At 39.3% G+C, this 21633-nt stretch overlaps 1 protein-coding gene across 1 annotated transcript in view; it reads left to right on the top strand.

Annotated features, from left to right (window-relative positions):
* Iqcm (IQ motif containing M) overlaps window positions 1-21633 on the top strand; it is a 370694-nt gene that overhangs the window by 137030 nt on the left and 212031 nt on the right. The window lies entirely within an intron of this gene.

The raw sequence follows: 21633 nt of genomic DNA, 5'->3' as shown, positions 1-21633 counted from the left end.
AGTACTGTCACCTTACTTTATGGCTAAGGGGAGATGTGACTTGTGAGATGCTTGGACATATTTGAGGGGCAAAAAGGTCAGTGGGGGCTGGAGAGATGGCTCAGCTGTTAAGAGCATTGACTGCTCTTCCCAAGGTCCTGAGTTGAATTCCCAGCAAGCACATGGTGGCTCACACCATCTGTAATGAGATCTGACGCCCTCTCAAGGAAGAGATCTGGTCAGTTGTCCTCATCAACTCAGACCATGAAACCCAATATGGACTGCCCATGCATCATGCTTCAGCATTGCCACGGCATAAAATTCCACTTATTTCTCTAATTTTTTAAGAATGGAGAAGGGGAGTTCGTGTGCTAAACTCTATTCCTAAATTAAAATCCTGTATTAATAAATTGAAGTGTGGGTAAGTGTAGGGAGTTAATAACATTTTTAGGGTTAGAGTGAGGGTCAACAGAGGTTAGCACTTTCCTAAGTCAGCTGTGGGTGAATTTGGGACACCCAGTCTCATTATCAGGAAAGACTATGACTCAAACAAGCTTAGACATGTCATGTCCCTATCTTTGAAGGTCCCAAATGTGATCTATTTGAAAGATTCCCCTCCTGACTAAATGTTCAGCTAAATAAAAGATAATTGCAAAGAGCTGGCCTCTAAGTTTATCTCAAGCAATGGAACAGATATTTGACTGTGGGAACCAAGGTTTTTGATTACGTGACTAAATTTTCTTACTGGGGGTCGCACACAATGGACAGAGGTCACCCAATAAGCAAAAGAACAAGACAGAATTTTCAGTGTCCACAGTCTTTGTGGGACAACTAGATCCAGTTATGAAGCATATCCTAGTATATATTCTATACATCAAAATTATATATAGATAAATGAAAAGTCATCTTCCTAATCACCCACAGATATATGTGCCATAAAACTGAGATATAATCATAAGATTACGTATACACATCACATGTGATTACATACTACAATGCAGGTATTGGAGAGACATTAAAGCGCTTTAGCAAAAGTGAGCAACAGTTTTCAGAGTGGATGGTCCTGCAGACCTTGTCTGGACAGGATGGCCTCCATAGATAATCACTGCTCTGGTGGGTTGACATCTGAGCACTGGCTGTCACCTGCTGTACTTCTCATGGCCCCTGAAACTGACCATCCACAAATATATGTGCCTAGAAAATTGAGATGTAACCATGAGAAGAATTAACTTTTGTAAGGAAAAATTATGACAAAATTGAGACGAGAATAGAAAATGTCAACAATTCATGTCTGTTAATTGGATGCTATTTCATATATTCCTGGAGACACATATTAAATATATTTATTAACAAGTCTCAAAGTCCTATAATTATTTAAAATTCTAGACTTTTTATCATAAAAATTCCATGAAAATTTGAAATCCACATACCAAGACCATTTATAACCAGGCTTAGAGCTTTTAGTCCTCTTTGGAGTTTCTCGTGTATTTTTCAGCAAGTGGTTTCCATTCAGCGCACCTGAGTTGGAGCGCATTATAACCTTCAATCAGACATTAGTTAAGTTCAATAAAGTATTTGCCCATCTCTGAAGTACTTTTACATTTCAAGGGTAAATATGGCACACGTGTCTTGCCACTGCCATTATCCAGTGAAGAGCAGAGGTTCAGTTGCCCCTACCTTCTTAATTACAGAGAAGAAGATATTTATAATTGTCCAATATCCACAAGCTTTGCTGGAATCTTCAACAGTTGCTTGTAAGGAGGTGGGAGTGGGGAAGCTAAGCAAACAGAAAGCCTGGTTGCAGCACTCAGGTGGGAATTACTGCTGATATGATATCCACTCCTGCCTAGCAGAGTGGATGGAACCCTGTGCCTTATATGCTATGAATGCAGTCCTATTTGTTATGTCCTGTCAATGATTAAAATAACAAATGGCAAGTCTTCACATTCATGTTGCTGCTCTTCATATTCCTGATTTTTTTCAACCTCAAAGGCTTCACTATTCATAAAGGGAAGAAAAATAGGTGCTGTATTGCTTATGAACATGTGTACAGTTGTACAAAATATACATGGGTATTTTCATCATCCACCCTGCTAAACAGCTGAAATCCCACACATTTAGGGTGATAAACTAGGCTGTAAAGTCTGTAAGTAGATATTTGATTTGATTTTGGCATTCATATATATATATATATGCACATGTATATATACACACACATATATACATACACATAAGTACTTATTTCCATTATTTATTTAAAATGCATTTCATAGATGAGATTTTATGAAGTCATACTGTTTAATATGTAAACAGAAGTCTTTATTTGTTTAAATATGTATGTGTGTGTGTGTGTGTGTGTGTGTGTGTGTGTGTGCCTGTGCATGTGTGTGCAGATGTTTGCAGAAGTCAGAAGAGGGCATCAGAGCCCATGAAGCTGCAGTTACAGGTGGATATAAGTCACTGGACATGGATGCCGGGCACCCAGCTTCACTCCTCTGAAGAGCAGCAATTGTTCTTAACTTTTGAGCCATCTATTTCCCTTTTCCTTTAATTAAATTTTTTTGTACAATAAATTTTGGTTATGTTTTATCCTCCCCCATCTTCTCTTCAATCTTTCCCATACTCCTTCCCAGTTTATTTATGCTCTTACAGAAACAAAATAAAACAAAAATCCACAAAAATGAAAATCAAAGCCAACAAACAAAAACCTAGTATACAAAGTGACCAAACAAAACAAAATAAAAAGTACACACTTTTTTTAAAAAAAGAAAATTTTGCTTTGTATTGTTCACCTTCTTCTAGATATGAACCCTGCCCTCTTCCCCTTAGTGTGCTTGATACAGCTAGTAATACTTTATTAGAGAAAACAGATTTTCCCTTTGCTAGCATGTATCAGGTGCAGACAGCTTCTTCTTTGGGGTGGGAGTCCATGTCCATTTTCCCAACTCATCCCCCAACCTCAGTGCCGGGACTCCACACTCCCCCCTCCAACCTCAGTGCGTGGACCCCACCCTCACCCCCCTAACCTCAGTGCGGGAACCCCACACTCCCCCCTCCAACCTCAGTGCGGAGACCTCACACTCAACAGTGTGGGGACCCCACACTCACCTCCTCAACAGTGCCGGGACCCCACACTCACCCCACCAACCTCAGTGCAGAGACCTCACACTCACCCCCTCAACAGTGTGGGGACCCCACCCTCACCCCCCAACCTCAGTGCGGGGACCCCACCCTCAACCCCCAACCTCAGTGCGGGAACCCCACACTCCCCCGTCCAACCTCAGTGCGGAGACCTCACACTCACTCACCCCTCCAACCTCAGTATGGGGATTCCACCCTCAATCCCCCAACCTCAGTGTGGGAACCCCACCCTCACCCCCCCAACCTCAGTGCTGGAACCCCACACTCATCCCACCAACCTCAGTGCAGGGACCCATCTTGCTTGAGCCTGTGCAGCTCTTATTCATGCTGACATGGTCTCTGTGGATTTGTGAGTTCTGTTGTATCTGTAAGACATTGTTTCCTCATTCATTACCCAGTCCTTGCTCTTCTTCCACAGAATTCCCAGGACCTTGAGGTGGGGGGTTTGATAAAGATATCTTTGCTTCTTTAACATTTCAATTTAAATTATAATCTTTGAAAGCTTTTAAGCTCTGTGTAAGTTTCAGAAGACTGTTGAAAACTGATGCGATTAAGGTATGTTTAAGAAAGTCTAAACCATTTTTAAGGAAAACGAAGAAACATTTTGAAGAAAACCTATGTTAGTTTAGTCAGAATTGCCTAATAGTTTTAGGATTTATTTTATTTTTTGAACTGAAATAAGAAATGTTAAATTTCTGAACCAGGAAGAATTATATTCAAACAGGTGGCAAATTTATTTTTATTTTTAGAAAATAAAGTATGTGCATGCATTTCATATATACATATACATATATATGTATATAATTAAAAAATTGCACTGATACTGAAGTGAAATATCCTTTCTGAGGATACTATTTGAAATTCCTTCATTTCTAAAGGCCTAATCTATTTTCACTGATTCTTACGCTAAAAAAAATCATATACGGAGTTCTTTAGTTCTATGTCCAATGTCAAAGGACTTATGGAGTTGGTCCTCCAGTTTTGCTGCCTGTAACGTGTTTCTCTTGGGCTTGTTTCATTCCCTGCCTACAGTTCTCCTTGGCAGGTATCTGGTGGTTCTGGCATTTTTCATACCTTGGGTTCTCTAGCACAACCCAGGCTTCATTCCCACAGCTTCACTCAATGGCCTCTCATGGAAAAGATACCATGATCCCTTATCTTTCTGAACTCAAAAGCTAGCACCACAATAACGTCAGGATGGCCATCCAGCTTGACATGGACCTGGCCCTGTGAACCACATTATCATCAGCTTTTGATCGCAGTTATCTTCCTGGAGAAGAAAATGCCTTATGCTCTCTTTTGTGAATTGGAAACTTGGTGGGTAGGATCTTGCCCAAAGAACATAGTTTATTCAAATGCAGGTTAGTTCTCTCCCTAGTGACACTAACCTCCTTAACCCTCTCCCCTAGCATAGAACTTGACTGTGAGATTAAGTTTATGGTGTCCTTTTTCTCTCCAGATACTTTGTATTTTCTTTCTGTACCATTGTAGACCTACATAACAGAGATTGCTAATAACCACACAACATAGTCAATATTAGGCTGTACTGAAAACTCCACCAAAGAAGTTAGTCGGATCCTTACAGTTATAGCCCCAGACAAATTCTTAGGATATGGGAGAAAGCAGCCACATTTGTTGCCAAAATGTCAAAGGAGCGGTTGGTTTTTAGTCCAGCTACCACCATTGATCTTCTCTGAGGCTCACTGAGCAAGGCCTCTGCAATATTCTGGGCTCTGAGTGATATCTCCCAGGCTCCTACAGAATTTAGTTGCTTTTCTAGTACAACCACTGAAGCTTTCCAAAAATCCTCTAATATCCAGTATGGTCAGACATGTCCCAGAAATATCCCATTCTCTTGTATTGAAGTTTGAATTACTTTCTATTCTATTACTGTGGTAAAACACCATGACTAAGGCAACTTGCAGAAGGAAGGGTTTATTTGGGCTTATGGTTCCAGAGGGATAAAAGCCAGTCACCATTATGGAGGGGAAGCATGGCAGCAGGCAGCCATAGCTCCTGGAGCAGTAAGCTAGAGGTCACATTCTTAATCTTGAAGCATGGAGCAGAAATAGCACACCAGAGATGGCGAGAGTCAGCTTTCAGAGCTGCAGCTATGACAATTCGCAGGCATGGTGGCAGTGTGTGGGGAAGCAAGCCACAAGGATGGTGGCGGTGTGCTCAGTGACTTCAAGGTGCCTTCTTCTTTACATTGTAAACTCTTGCAACAGTCTCTGCTTGGCTTCAATACCTTTCTATAGTTTCTCACACTTTAGAGACCTGTTTACAAAGCTGATGTTTATGTTAGCTTTAGGGCACAACTTTTCAGGGGAGTAGCTTGTATTGATATGAATTCTTGAAAGAAGAAATTTACAACTTGATTATTTTTCAAATAGTTTATTATAGTGTATTCTTTTTTCCATTTCTGTCATCTATTCCTTTACCTATTATACAAAGGAAAATAGTTATCCTCAGTGTATCTGGGAGTAGAAGCAAAATTTGCCTGGAGATAATTATAAGATAGTTATAATTGTGTAACTGCAGTGGTGGGAGAAAAATAATTACGATTAGCATTAATTGTCAAAATGAATCTAGGATCATCTGGAAAAGAGGCCTTTGGACTTATCTGTTTGGGGTTATCTTGATTGCTTTAGTGGAGGCTGGAAGACTTGTCCATTGTGGGTGGTACTGTTAACTGGCTGGGATCCTGGAAAGCATGAGCGGAGACAGTGAGCTGAGCAGCACCATGCCCCCGTCTGACTGTAGATGTGACTTCACCAGGTCCTTCAAGCCTGTGCTGCCATAATTCCCCACCACTGATGGATGGATGGACTGTACCTTCAACCGAGTTAAAATAAGCCCTTTCTCCTTAAATCATTTTTGTCAGAGTGTTTTACCAGAGCAACAGGAAGGAGAAATAGAAAACAGTGAACGTCTAACATGCCATCAGAATGAGGGCACAGGATGGAGGGATACGCCTGTGCTGTTTTCACCAGGGTGCCCTCAGTCCTAGAACCACACCTTGCACCTTACACCTAAGTAAAGAGCTATGTGAACAAATACATGTTCAATACCTCAATCAAATTCGAGATTTTCTCTCTACTCTTGTAATGCTTTTTATTCTATTCCAGCTATATGTAGTTTTTTTAACTAATCAACGAATTTAAATTTCACATATATGTACTAAATTTGTATCATTTCCTTCTCTTTCTTCAACTTCGTCTTCTCAAATGTATGGTCTCCTTTTTTAAATTATTACAGTTTTACACATATATATGAGAGAATATATAAATACAACCTACTGGGTCCTTTTAGTGACGTTCATATGTATGTATTCTTAGAACTTGGTATTGAAAAGCCAATTAGAGGGGAAGACTATTTCTTCCATTTTCAGCAGACATTAGTGCCCTGTAGCTCTTCATCTATGGGCGAGCCTTTGTGAGATTTTTCTCCTTCCATGTTGGCTTGTCACTGCTTGTTTTTCTCTTTTTTCAGGTGTTGTTTGGGAAAGCATATTGTTTTGAGTTCATGAGCAAAGTTTTTTTGTCATACACACATGATCGAATCACACAGCAAATGTGGTTCTGTGTCTCTTCTAGTCTTTCCACCCCATTGTCTTTAATGGCCTCGGAGCTGGAGGTGTAGTGGTGTTGTTATATATGTTTCAGGTAAGGTAACCACACCATGGTTAGGAGTTCTCTGCATTTTGATCAATTGTAGGTTTCTGCAATTGTCTCCACATGCTATAAAAAGAATCTTCTTTGATGAGGGTCAAGAGCTACATTTATCCTTGGGTATAAGAACAAGTATTGAAAAGACAGCTAGAGATGGTGTTGGTTTGGGCAAGCTCCAGTAGCAGGTTCCACACCTGCCTAGACATGAGGAGCTGGGCAGGTTCATAGTGCCAGACATGAACTCCCTCCTGCTGAGCAGGCCTTAAGTCAACATCAGCTACTGGTTACTGCCTAGACAGAAATTGCCACTTTTCCATTTTGGAAATGTCAGGTCATTCTGGTGATTGTTGTGGTTTGTAGGTATAATAGCTGGTAGGAATATTGCTCACTTTTCTCTTTTGTTTGTTTATTTATTTATTTATTTATTAAAGATTTCTGTCTCTTCCCAGCCACCGCCTCCCATTTCCCTCCCCCTCCCCCAATCAAGTCTCCCTCCCTAGTCAGCCCAAAGAGCAATCAGGGTTCCTTGCCCTGTGGGAAGTCCAAGGACCACCCACCTCCATCCAGGTCTAGTAAGGTGAGCATCCAAACTGCCTAGGCTCCCCCAAAGCCAGTACGTGCAGTAGGATCACTTTTCTCTTTTGGTAGTGTGAATATATAACCTTCTAGCATCCTGAAATCTAATCCTCTGGGTATAGCCAGTATGTTTCTTCCAAGTCTTGTGTCTAAAGTGCATGGCGTCTTCAGCAAGAGAGTCTTGCCTTCAAATCCTGGTAGGAAACCAAGAACAGCACACACAGAAAGTGGAAACTGCTTCTTGGCTATCTTTATAGGGATATTCCATAAATGTCTCTCAAATTTAAAGTAGTCATGTGCTATTTCCCAGGCTTCTTTTCTACATCCCTTCTCTCAGTTTGTAGTCAATATTGTCTATCTAGTTACCCAAAGACCAGCCAACCTTTCTATAACTTCCCCACTGAAATGTCAAATTGATTAGATTAAGAAATCTAATGCCTAGGGATTAGTGAGGCACACCTTTAATGTACCTACGAGGATTATCTGAAGGGCATATATTTGCCCTGAATGTGATAGAGCTATACCATGGGCTAGGGCCAGAGGCTGACTGTATAGGAGAAAAGGAGAAAGCCAGCTGAATGTTTATTTCCCTTTCTCTGTTTCTTGTTCATTTTATATGAGAAGGTACTAAATCACAGTCACAGTTACTTCTGCTGCCATGACTTTCCCACCATAGTGGACTCTGAGTTTAGTCTAGTTCATTTTAGTTGCTGGAAAAGAATACCCAACCAAGAGCAATGTAGAAGATAAAGGGTTTGTTTTAGCTCATAATTCCCGACTGTAGTGCATCATTGCAGAAAATTTCCAGACAAGAACCTGAAAGAGCTGTTACATTACACTCACTGTTAAGAGCAGAAAGAAATGAAATATAGAAATGCTCACCTGCTTATTGGCTTGCTTGCTCTCAGCTAGCTTTCTCTTCACATATCCTTTTCAGGACCTCCTGCCTAGAGTGGTACCAACTATAATGAACTGTCTTCCTTCATCAATTAACAATCAAGACAGTCCCCACAGGTATGCCCTCAGGTCAGCCTTGTCTTAATACCTTCTCAGTTGAGGTTCTCTTCCCAGTGGTTTCTAGGCCATGTCAAGTTGATAGTTAAAGCTAAGCAGCAGAGTCAACATTAATTATCCTCTCGTGAGTTCCCCTCCCAGTAGTCTGTCACAACGATGAGAAAGTAACCAATACACCCACCTTGTTTCCAAAGATTGTATGTGAACCTTGAAAATTGCTTTTCTGAAATTTATACATGTTAAAAGTCATTTCCTGGTCCACCAATCTTATAAACACAAAGCAAAATAAATAATTGAAATCCAATAAAGCGGATGAATTTAGGTTGAAATTTCTACTCATTTTTACCTTGGTCTAACACCTGACACTCTTGCTTTGTTTACATCCTCACCCACCATCAATTTGATAACAGACTTGGATATTAAATTTACAGGACCATGCTTTGCAAATTTTATTTTTCCATGTTTCTAAAGGGAAGACATTTGGTCCTCTTTGAAATTCTCACATCATATTCCCTTTCCAGATTCTCAAAGTAAACAAATCAACAGATAAATGTAAACAGTTGCTTCTGTTAGACCAGAACATATAACTAGTGAAGTGAAGCGTCAGTTTCCTTTATGAAAACTTTCCTTGCCCCGAGCCATGTCCCTTCCCTTTTTGTAGTGCTTTGAAATAAAATGGCTCCCAAAGGGAGTAGCCCCATTTGAAGGCATGAACTTATTGAAAGAAATACGTGTGGTCTTGATAGAGGAAGTATGTCACTGTGGGGGTGGGCTTTCTGAACCTCTGAAACTGCAATTGAACCAGCCCAGTTAAATATTTTCTTTATAAGAGTTGCCATGGTCATGGTGTCTCTTCACAGCAGAAGAAACCCTAAGAAACAGTTCTTCCTCTTCATCACAATAGAATCAGTCTAGCATGTGCTATTTCTCTTCCAGTAAACTCCCAGACACAGAGTAATAGGCTAGAAGATACATGAACTATATCTGGCACTTGCCCTCCTATCTTCTGCCAGGACAATCTGGTCTCTCAGTATGATTTTGCTACTTTATCCAATGTTGTCATTCTAGGCAGTAGAGAGACTAGAACAAACCATCTTGATGGCACCCCACTAGCATGTGTTTGCTTAGCTGGTATGGAGTAGTTAGAAGAAGTCTGCATCTCCAGAAAGACCTCTGTCTCCAACTTCATACTTATCTCCAAGCCTTGTTCTGGTCAGCACCTTCAGACTTTGGGGACACTTTCCTCAGGATTGTCTTCTAGTGGAAGAAGAAAGAAGTTTCGGACAAATGAAACCTTTCTGTGGTGTTTGATTTGACTGTGTCTTCATGTTTGTTTCTAGTTCCTCACATTGAGAATGCCTGGGGGGCTGCTAGCCCACATGATCAGGAATTACTGATGTCTTTTGTACTTCTATTGATAAAAGTTTGAACTTTCTTTTAATTGTGGAGTCTGAGTTTTCCTTTCTTTATTTTTTTGAGACAGGGTTTCTCTGTGTAGCTTTGGTGCCTGTCCTGGAATGAATTTGTAGACCAGGCTGGCCTCAAACTTATAGATATCTACCTGCCTCTGCCTCCTGAGTGCTGGGATTAAAGGCGTGCACCACCACTGCCCAGCGAGTCTGGGTTTTCACTTCCTGTGTTCATTCTTCCATGCTATGGTTTTGCTCAATAGAACAACTGTACATCCAAGCAGGAGCAGAATCAAGCAGTAGATCCAGGAGACCATTTTAGCACGGATAACAGTATGACCAGTGACTGCCAGACAAGCAGCACCCTGATTCCAAATCTAGTTTTATCAGATTAGAAGGAGCATTGCACTGTCAGGTGGGACAAAGAGAACATGAACTGGCTAGCTACTCACAGTGAGAGTCTCTGTGAACACTTGAGCAGAGCCTGTTGGCCACAGCTACAGGTTGAAATGAAACCTTCTGCTTTCTCCCTTGGAGACAAGATGGCCTGGTCTACATCCTCATCCATGTGTACAGAATAGAAACATTTCCATTAGTGTCTGGTGAAGGACACAGCAGCAAGTAAAGAATCGATGACTGGGGCTGTGTGGCTGTGAGTCTTGCCTGAAATCTGAAGGGAACTGTCTGAGGAGGAGGAGACAGTGAATGGAAGGGCACCACAAGATTCTCCCCTTTTCCCCTTTAATTCTTTACATATGTTACCTCCTGAAAGCAGTTCCCTTACCTCCACAACTCCTAGTCTTCCTCCTCTCCCCTTTGCTCCCCTCCCCCAGATCCACCCCTCTTCTGTTTCCTGTCAAAAATAATAGAAGACCTCACTTTTAAAATTGAACTGTATGCCGGTAGCACGATATGGAAGAATGAAGTTCCAAAAATTGGAAAGCAGCCTTGCCATGGCTTTTCTTTAGAAGGACTTATAGAAAGGGTGAGTAGAGGGTCAGAGGCCTAAGGAAGGGGATTGTCAATGCCACAGAGTTACTTGTAGAGTGTCTGCACTTCCTATGTTTCTACTACCCTTTGACTTATTACTGCTGTCTGTCTCTTGAAGGTATTTGTTTGTTGAAATCAGAGTCCATAAATGATATGTCTCATTGGAAATAGAATGTCAAAATTGCACTACTTAATTGTTAAGGGAATTTGTTATTGCTGTTCCTCCTCCAAGAACAATGGGATCCATGAACATGAGTCAGACCCTCAACAGCCCTACATCTGAGTGGAGAGCAGAGGCCAGTCAGAACTGACTGAAGTTTGGGTTGGGACCAGAGGATTGTCATGGGAGACATAAAAGAGCAGACAGACTCCCTGGGTTCTCTATTGAAAGACAAGCTTGTAAAAAAAAACGGGAACTTGGTGATTGTGATTTTGAAAAATAACTTCTCTAGCCCCTTTGGCACAAATACTGTAGTTATTCCAGACGTCTTTTAGGATAATTCTAGAGTGACTCAATAAATAAATCATATAGGCACAATAGAAAAGGATGGTCGATGTCTCTGCTGTTAAGGGCATATCCAGGAAGCTGGAATCAATTTGAAATAAACAGACCAGCATTCCCTTTCTTCTCTCACCTGTGCACTATATGAAATGATCTTTTCCTCTAATTTATAAGCAATGCTCCTCCAGACAGCTTCTCTATACTAAGGTAGAAGAAATGATCATAGTGTTCGAAACGATTTTGGCGTTCAAAAAAAGCTATTGCATTCTGAGAAAAAACTGTTGGAATATCTAATCTGAGCAGCAGTAATAATAACGAACCCTAATGGTGGACTGGGAAATGCCTTCTGACTCAAGCCTCCCAATCCTCTTCTTTCTTTGTTTGCCTTTGGCCATTTGCTTTCTGAAATGCTCTAGAAATCTATTTAGGTTAAAAAATACCCTGTCTAGAGATTCAAATACTCTTAGAGACATTAAATGGGATATCAGCCTCCATCTTTTAATATGGCCATGCTAAAACAGGCTATAGGCCCAAGAGAAGCCAAAGAAAAAATTGGCAATTTGGAGGAGTCACAGGGGAGAAGTTGGAGCCCAGAGCAGCATTACGAATAGTAATGGTGGCAAAGAGAGAAGAAAGCTCAGAAGAAAACACACCTCATTCTGATGCTTTAAAGCACCTTAAGATTTTGCCCAAATTAAAGTGACATTATCTTCCACTTCAGGGAGATTTTTTCTCATTTTAGAAAGCCCCAGGAATCTCCCCTGATTTCTGAAGTGAGCAAGTTTTAATGGCGTGAAGTACTCAATCCTTGGAGATACTTGGGAATGAATAATTTGGAGACAGAATATCTCTTTTCTTAAAAGTCATGCTGAATTCAATGCACTGTTTTCCTAATAAGAAGACCTTGTTTAGGGGGTTCAAGTAGAACATCAACTTGTTTGGCTTATTCCCAGGCTGTTTTCCAATCCCAAATTTAAAGCACAAGACATCACATGTTTGTGCTTCAAGACTGCACATTCAGGAAATGAAAGCCCTCAACACAGCTTAGTAGCAGAAGATCCAAATCAAAGTAAATTGTGTAAATTATAACTCAATTGCAAAACATTTGGACAAAGCAGGCATGCTAGTCTAATCAGGAAACTTGTGATGTTTGCTTTATGATAATGCAGGTTTGAAGAGGAATTGCTGGCGGTTGTATCATTAATCTCTCAATGTATTTCTGTTTTTGGCAACCTGGACTGGTTTTGTCATGTGTTTGCAGCTTGGAAAGTATTTGACTTTAAAACAGTCAAATTAAGTATCCTTTAATCACATTCAACCTATGAGCAGATGGGCAAACAGCACTTTTTCTAAATGGGGCACACACAATACTTGCATATCAGCCAGAACTGGTTAACAGCAATATCTAAACCAACCTCTAAAGCTGATTTAGTGCTTAATTTATTATCATATAAGTATTTACAGTTGAAAGAAAATTTCCCATTCAATTGTTTGTCAATCTCAGGGTCTATAATGCTTAGACACGATTAACACGATTAATTAATTTCTTGTATATTTTCTCACATGTAGTTTTACCTAATTGTTTCTTCTGTCTCTGAAACCCATTTGATTTGATACTTGATATTTATTTGTTAACTTCAAGTAAAAAATCCAAATGCAGACAGGGCTCTTTGGTCTTTCCACTTTCTTGTAATGAGGTTAGATTATTGGAATGTGCACAGACAAGCAAGATGGTCTCTCTTTGTGAAATCTGGTTTTATATCTAGCCTCTAATGACTCATATTTTTACTGTTGTAAGGACAGTCATAGAGACTCTTTGATGGCCAAGAATCTCCACGAAAAGTGACATTTCTCCTTTTATCACAATTGTGATAAGATGTGGTAAACAAAGATAAATTTCAAAATTTAATTTGAAGGATAAATCAAGGCTGGTTTCTGTGGATTCTTTAAGTCAAAGGAATCTTTCGACCTCTGTGTGTCTGGCATTCACAAGATGATGCTCATGCATCATCTACTCTTTTCCTTGGACCCTGAATGAACACTGTAACAGAGCATGTAGATGTGATGTGTAATACATTTTGCTTGTGATATAACAAACAAAGCTTGCCTGGAGATCAGAGTGAAGAGTTAAACCATTAGTTAGCTATAGAGGCCAGGCAGTGGTGACATATCCTGTTAATCCCAGCACTCAGGAGATAGAGGCATATGGATCTTTGTGAGTTCAAGGCTACCCTTGGCTACACATGATTGAATCTGCCTAAAAGAGAAGCAGAGCAGCCAACTACTGGAGAGTTCTTACCTCTACCAATGTTCAGACTAAAGGGATGATTCTGTCTCTAAAAATCCTCTATAAAACCTCCAACTGCATCTGAGACTGAATCCTTAGACTGCTACAGTCTCTACAAAACCTCAGAATGCATCCATCTCTATGAATCCTCAGACTGCTTGCTATCTCTATGAAACCTCAGACTGAATCCGTAGGCTGCATCTGAGCTCCTATCTCCTCCTGCCTTCTATTCTTCTCTTTACTTAGCCATATCACTCCTGTCTCAACCTCCCTAGTACTGGGATTAAAGGCATGTGGTCCCAAGTGCTGGGGTCACCTTTGTGTAAGATCTCTTTGAGACAGATTCAGTCTTGTGTAGCTCAGGGTGGCCTTGAACTGATAGAAATCTGTCTGCCTCTTTCTCCCAAGTGCTGGGATTAAAGGTATGCACCACCAGTGCCTGGTCTCTATCACTAACTAGTGGTTTAGCTCTGCACTCTGATCTTCAGACAAGCTCAATTTATTAGATTATAAACAAAATAGCACTACAGTCATGTGGCTGCATCTTTCGTGCACTAGGAACACAATCAAATGAAAGCTTTATTGCTAACCTTTCTGTTGGCAAGCTGAGATTTGTTCCCCGTGATTTTTATCACATAGAACAGCAGGGCATTGAATTTTGTCTTTGTGAGGTTAGAAGGTCACCAGATTTCTCTCAGAAATCAGATGTGTAAATTACCTCGAGATAACTATTGTAGCACAATTTCTAATTGATCTTAATAACAGAAACCTTGAGTCAGATATTAGGGGGTGAAAGTTGAAAGATCAGAGAAGCAGAGCAGCCAGACACTATTTCTCACCTTTATGAAATCTTCAGAGTGAATGGGGTATCCGGTCTCTACAACTTCTCAGACTGAATGCCTTGAGGACCTCTCTCCTCCTTCATTGCATTCTTCTCCCTGCCCAGCCATATCGCTTCCCATCTCTACCACCCTAGTGCTGGATTAAATGTGTGTAACTCCCAAGTACTGGGATGAAAGGTGTAAACCACTGCCACGTGGCTCTGTTTCTCTTTGAGGCTGGATTAACTGAGTGTAGCCCAGGGTGGCCTTGAACTCAGAGCCTTCTGCCTCTGCCTCCCCAGTGCTGGGGTTAAAGGTGTGTGCTATCAGTTCCTGGCCTCTATGAATAACTAGTAGATTGCTCCACATTCTGGTCTTCAGGCAAGATTTATTTGTTGTAGCACAAACAAAATATCACCACAAACTATTTTAAGGATTAATTAAAATTGCAAAGTTAAGGCTTAAAGAGAGAAAGTGACTATTGTTAATCCTGTCAAATATGAAACTAGTTGCATTTGTCTTTGAAAATATGCATTGTATGTTGGCCTATCTCAAAATATGTAACAAAATTAAAAAACTAAAAACAACCGGTTTCCTTTACACCCCAATGCTTTTTCTCCAGTCTGCAGATTAATGGAATATTTCTACAAGTTTTTATAGATGATGAGTCAGAATTTTGCAAGGTGGGCATTTCTTCCCTCTGAAGAGCCCAGTGTACATGTGGTTAAGAACATGCTGGCACACTGCAGTAACGTTTTGGCATGTTGCTTCCTACTCTTATTTATATGCATTTTAAACAAAAGGTTATAAGCATTAATGTATGTAGTTAAATATCTGTATTCTCTAAATTTTGAAGTTATAAGGCTTTTATTATTACATAATCAACATTGGTTTATGACTTTATCATTTATTGATTTAATCTAGCAACTTAGATATTTATAAAATCATTCATTATAAATGAAGCCATGGTGGATATTTTCATGCATATGACTTTCCCCATAGTTTTTAGAAAAAGGTGGTGACTAGCTTTTGTTCTCATAATAGCACGTTATTTTCTTGAACAGCCTAAGCATTCAAGAATGGTATTGACATTATTTCTTTAAGAAAACTTTTTCCTTTTTTTGGTTTTTTCGAGACAGGGTTTCTCTGTGGTTTTGGAGCCTGTCCTGGAACTAGCTCTTGTAGACCAGAGTGGTCTCCAACTCACAGAGATCCGCCTGCCTCTGCCTCCCAAGTGCTGGGATTAAAGGCGTGCACTACCACTGACCGGCTAATTTGTTTTTCTTTTTTTTTTCTATTAAGAAAACTTTTTTTTTTTTTTTTTTGGTTTTTCGAGACAGGGTTTCTCTGTGGTTTTGGAGCCTGTCCTGGAACTAGCTCTTGTAGACCAGAGTGGTCTCCAACTCACAGAGATCCGCCTGCCTCTGCCTCCCAAGTGCTGGGATTAAAGGCGTGCACTACCACCGACCGGCTAATTTGTTTTTCTTTTTTTTTTCTATTAAGAAAACTTTTTAAGATTGAAAATGAATTCTTCTCTCATAGAATACAGCCTGAGCACAGTTTTCACTCCATCCAGTCTTCCCAGTTTCCCACTTCTCCACTCTCCTGCAGATCCACATTCCTTCGCTTTCTCTTGAGAAAAGAGCAGGCTTCCAAGAGACAACAACTAAATACCACAAAACAAGATACAAGACAAGGCAAAGCCCTCATGTTGAGCCTGGATTAGGTAACCCTTAAGGAAGAAAGAATCTCAATATCTGGCAAAGGAGTCAGAGATATATCCACTCCCACAGTCAGAAGTTCCCCCAAATGCCAAGCTCAAAGTCATAACATAGATGTAGAGGGCCTGCTCTGTTGTTGTTTGTTTGTTTTCTGGCCAGTTAAGTTTGGTTCTACTCTAGGTCTCTGGGCTATGCAGTCATCAGTTTCTGGTTATCCAGGCATTTCAGAGTATGGGCTCCCTCTCATGCGGTAGGCCTTAAACCAACAAGTTCTGGGCTACTGTTGCTCCAGTACATCTTGCCCACAGGACAGATGAAGGTCAAGGGTTTTGTGACTGGGTTGGTGTCCAGGATTCTCTTTCCATATTCTGCAGAGTACCTTCCTATAACAAGGGGACTAGAATCTTTTAGTGAAATTTGTGTAGTGTTTCCTTTATAATTTTGAAAATGAGAACAATTGTGCCTTATTATTTATATTTTAACAAAGTTGTTGCTGGAACATTTTCTCTTATGTTTCTCACAAAATTTTTGAAGAACCATCTTTGTGTTTTAATTAATGACAATGAAAACTTTATCTGAGAAAAATGATAAGATCTTCAAGGCAGTCTATTATGCTATAACAAACCAGGCTTAGAAGTCATTACTCCTAAATAAGGATATATAATGAGACAGTATACAATATGTTTGGTTTTATGAGAATATGATATCAATTCTTAGAGATTTTTTGGAATTGAACTATGTATACTTTTATGAAGACATATTTGGATACTAGAAACTCAAAAAATAGCTATTAATTTTTCAGAAAGTGAGTATAAATCTGAGCTATGTGAAAGGAGGTAGCTGATTTCTTTTGCTTGTGTGTACACTTCTCTTGTATAAGGTGGACAACAGCTAAATGCTGATTAAAGTTTGAGTTTATATACAGTGTTATAAAATTTAGCACTGGATCAGTTGAAACAAATTTTTCAGTGACTATTTAGAGAAAATAGTTTGGGATAGTTGTTTTTGCTGTAGATGAAGATTTAATCAAAAGCACATTTTGAGACACATACTCTCTCGTTCAGCAACTGATGCTTTAATACTGTCTCATTGACCAATGTTATTAACATACAAAGAAAAAGGGATGCAATAAGCACAGACATCTATATGCTGAGAAATGTTCAATCATGTGACAATGACTAAGGCAGCAGGAACTTCCTTCTTGAAGACTGATCCATCCTTTAACACTAAAGGATGTTTTAATGTCCTTTTGAACTCACTAGTTATTTAAATGCATATCTTTAGGTTAGTAATGGGGTTCAGCATGTCATTTTCATATGCATACGCCATTTTCCTTTGTTCTCATTCACTCCTCTTTCCAGTCTTTCCCTTCACCCCTTCTCTCTCCAGCTTGTACTTCTTCAGTTAATTCTAGTTCTCTTATACCCCGGACTAGCTTCAAACTTGTTATATAACCTAGGTTAGCCTTGGAATCCTGCTTCTGTACTTCCTAAATTCTAAGAGTACAGGAAGTGACAACATACCGAAATGTGATTTTTATTAAAAATTTAGAAAAACTAACACAATGAGCTCAAAAAAGGCATTTTACATATTTCACTTATTTCTTTTTTATTGAGCTCTACATTTTTCTATTTCACTTATTTCACAGATAAAATAGATTAGCATGTATTGTTTAGTATATATTGTGAATTTATAACTTACAATGTGACCAAAAATTTCATTAGGTATTTGTTTTTCTTGAACACTAACAGATTTTTGGAAAAATTTCATTATCTCTTAGAGGCTATTTATTGTAGTACATGTAAGTTAAGGCAATAATAAATTATATGTAGTCATTCAAAGGGTTTTTTTCAACTTTAATAGAAAATAAATAGGAATTACAAATTGCTGGTCATGCTGGCCTTAGGTTAAGAAGCTTTTGCTTTTGGATGAAAAGGCATCCTGCCATCTTTTGCCCCATCTAACAGATTTGTAATAGCTGCTTAAGATTGTACCAAATAGTCCTTTCTTTCTGTGATAAATTGTTTATAAAATTCAACCTTCATAAAGCTATCATGCTTCCAATGTTCCTTTCAAAAAACACTATTAATGACATGGTGCATTATTATCACTGGGCATATGAGAAAATATGAGGGAAAGGCAGGAATGGGCTCTTGGTGATTTGAATAAGTGGTATCAGGTATGTTCAGCAGGAATTCCCAGCAACCACTGTTTCTGTACATTTACTTTATAGGGATGTAGCCGTCCATCACTTGGAACTCAGGATATATCACTGACCCCCAAGGGCAGTACAAACTTTGTGGTTTTATAATGTCACCCCCAAAAGGACTTGTATTAACTTTCAAAGTAAAATAAAAAGTAGTTCAGGGTTAAATGACAGAAAATATCAGGGACACCAAATTTTGCAAAAGCCAATCATTAAAAAAAAAGAAAATGATTTACAAACATTAGTAATCTATGTTTTTTCAGTATCGGGAAATTTTTGCTACCTAGGGAAATTACATTAAAGGCATGAAATAGGTCCTTCTCTGCCAAATTAAGAGCAGACAGTACTTGAAAATCAACTTGTTGGCGTGACAGAAAGGATTTCACATTGAATTTTACTCTTTCTTTTTATTCAACCTGTGTGACATTTGTGACTGGTTTTTCAGTGTTGGGGACCAATCTCAGGGCCATGTGCATGCAAGACAAGCACTCTTGCTGGGTTAAATTCTCTGCCCTTTTGCCTATTTTATTATTGTCCTCATCAAAATTCATCTGTCAGTATAATTTTTAGCTTCTTTTCGAATGCTTTATTTGTAAAAATAGTTAAAGCTTTTCTAGAAAGTCCTCCATAAATTATCCTATCTTTGTCTGCTTTAAACGCTAGTTATTATCCACTCATTCCCGACCAATATCTGTATATTTAGACCCTAAGGCAAACTGTTCTTTTTCAGTTGTTAAAAAAAATCACTTCTAACATATTTTTAATGTCTGCATTTCTAAAAAGAAATGTTTTGAGAACATCATTCATGAACTCAGCAGCTGCATTACCACCACCCCTTCCTCCCCAACTCCTGCTGCAACCCACCTCTCCCTCCCAAGTTCATGACCTCTTCTTTATTACTGTTGTATGTATATGCACAATACACATGTGGGTATATGTGCATGTGTATGTGTGCTGATTACTTGGAATGGGCAAATCATGGAAGGGCTTGTTCCTGGAGAACGCTGCTTCCTCCTCTCTCGGCGGCCATTAATCCCCTCTAACTCTTCATCTAGAAGTAGAGCCTTGAGGAATTTTCCAGTTCACTCAGGCAGGTCAGTTAGTGTTGCCATACTGTTGGGATTTCATGAGTGTATTTTCCTGGTCTTGTCCAGGAGATACTATCTAGCGGCAGGTGTGTCCTGGGCTCTGGCTCTTAAATTCTTACTCTCAGAATCTTTTGACTGACTGGAGTTCTTCATCTAGGATTGAGGTCTTCTTAAATTTCCCCCATCTCAATCAGTTGGCATGGCAACTGATATTGTCATTACACAGGTCTTGGTTATACAATCATACTGCTGATATTTCATGGGTGTAGTTTCCGTGCCATGGTGAGAAGACACTGTCTAGCAGTCAGTGACCTGGTCCTCTGGCTCTTAAAATCTAGAAATGATCTACTTTCTAATTTTTCTATAAAATAATCTGTTTGAAGTTAAAACTCCTATTCCAGAATGATGTAATTCCTGTGATATACAAGACAGTGCATATTAGAAGAAAACACAGTCTTCCAGGCAAACTGTAGAAAAATACAAAAGACAGATTTGAGCTTCCTTGCTATCGACTGGTAACCAAGTTTTGATGCCAATTTAGATTTCAAAATAAGAGACTCAACTCTGCAAATACCAAGGGAAGAGAAATAATGTGCAAAACAAAACATAAACAAAAGAGACTTGTGTAGTAGGGAGGAGAGAGCTTCTTGTTGGTTCCCTGCCGTCCAACTAGTTTAGACCCAAAATAATCACACAGAAACTGTATTAATTAAACCACTCTTTGACCCATTAGCTCTAGCTTCTTATTGGCTACCTCTTACATCTAAATTTAACCCATTTCTATTAACTGTATATTGCCATGTGGCTGTGGCTTACCAGCTAAAGTTCTGGCATCTGTCTCCAGCAGGGCTACATAGTGGCTCCCTTTCCACCTTCCTTCTCCCAGCATTCAGTCTAGTTTTCCCTGCCTACCCAACTTTTGCCCTATCAACAGGCCAAGGCAGCTTTCCACACCATTTACCCTTTTCTGTTCAAATAAAAAAGAAAGGTTTTAACTTTAACATAGTAAAATTACATATAACAAAACAGGTATCAAACAAGATTACAGTTACAATATTTATATCTACTTTATCTTTTATCATAACTAAGGAAAGCTATAACTATAACTATAAATTCTTCAACTCCATCAAAGACTTCAGAAGGATAGAATACTACCTAAGTAAACAGAAAGTACATTGTAAGCAACTTCCAAAACTCTAGAATTGACAGAGACATCTCACTGCCTGAACAGTTATCCAAAGTTTTTGTTCCATTAAGGCATCCGTCTTCAGCCTGCTGGACCACAGTATCCAGCAGACTTTTCCACAAAGCAGGAAATTTCAGCGGCAGTTCCACTTATATTGGCAGTCTCTGTGTTCTGCAGAATGTCCAGCAGACTCTTTCATGTAGCAGGAACCCTGAAGGAGTTTTAGGCAAGTTTAGCAGTCATTTCTCTGCAGGTCCTGCATGTCAACTTTATCAAACAGTCCAGGCAGTTTCTTGCCCAAATGGTTAATCAACTCCATAAGGAGCCTCTTTGATGCCCATCTTCCTCTTGAAGTAGCAGCTTGTACTGCCAGGAGCAGATGTGTCTCATTGTCATGAAAAGTCTTAAGTTTTTAAACATTTTAAATGCATATTCTGAAGGTCTCTGAAAGATTTGAACAATACCTATTTAACTGAAATATATCTCTATTATGTCTAGAAAATCCTACATGACTACAAGTTTGACTATTATAGATGATTATCTATTAACCTATATTTCTTAATTATACATTACATTTTTCGATGAGCTGCACAAACACAATACCTTAATCAAGAGCAGAAATATACATATAACAAAATTGACTCCAAATTTGTATCAGCAAACCAATATCCATACCAATGCAAATCTCTATATAGCATATTCCCCTTTAAATGTAAACAAACATTTATAAACAATATTTGGGAATATGGGCATAGTTAAGAGAATTTAGTCCACCACATTGGCTGCTAATTTGTAGTAAGGAGGAAAGAGCCACTTGTTGGTTCCCTGCCTCCTGGCTAGCTTAGACCCGAAATAATCCCACAGATACCATACTAATTAAATCATTGATTGTTCCATAAGTTCTAGCTTCTTATTGTCTAACTCTTACATCTGAATTTAACCCATTTCTATTAGTATGTATATTGCACATGGCTGTGGCTTACTGGCTAAAGTTCTGGTGTTTGTCTCCAGTGGGGCTATATGGCATCTCCCTCTCCACCTT

The sequence above is a fragment of the Microtus pennsylvanicus genome, chromosome 6 (genome assembly GCF_037038515.1).
Source record: "Microtus pennsylvanicus isolate mMicPen1 chromosome 6, mMicPen1.hap1, whole genome shotgun sequence".
Classification (NCBI taxonomy): Eukaryota; Metazoa; Chordata; class Mammalia; order Rodentia; family Cricetidae; genus Microtus; species Microtus pennsylvanicus.
This window is presented reverse-complemented; position numbering and strand designations above follow the sequence as displayed.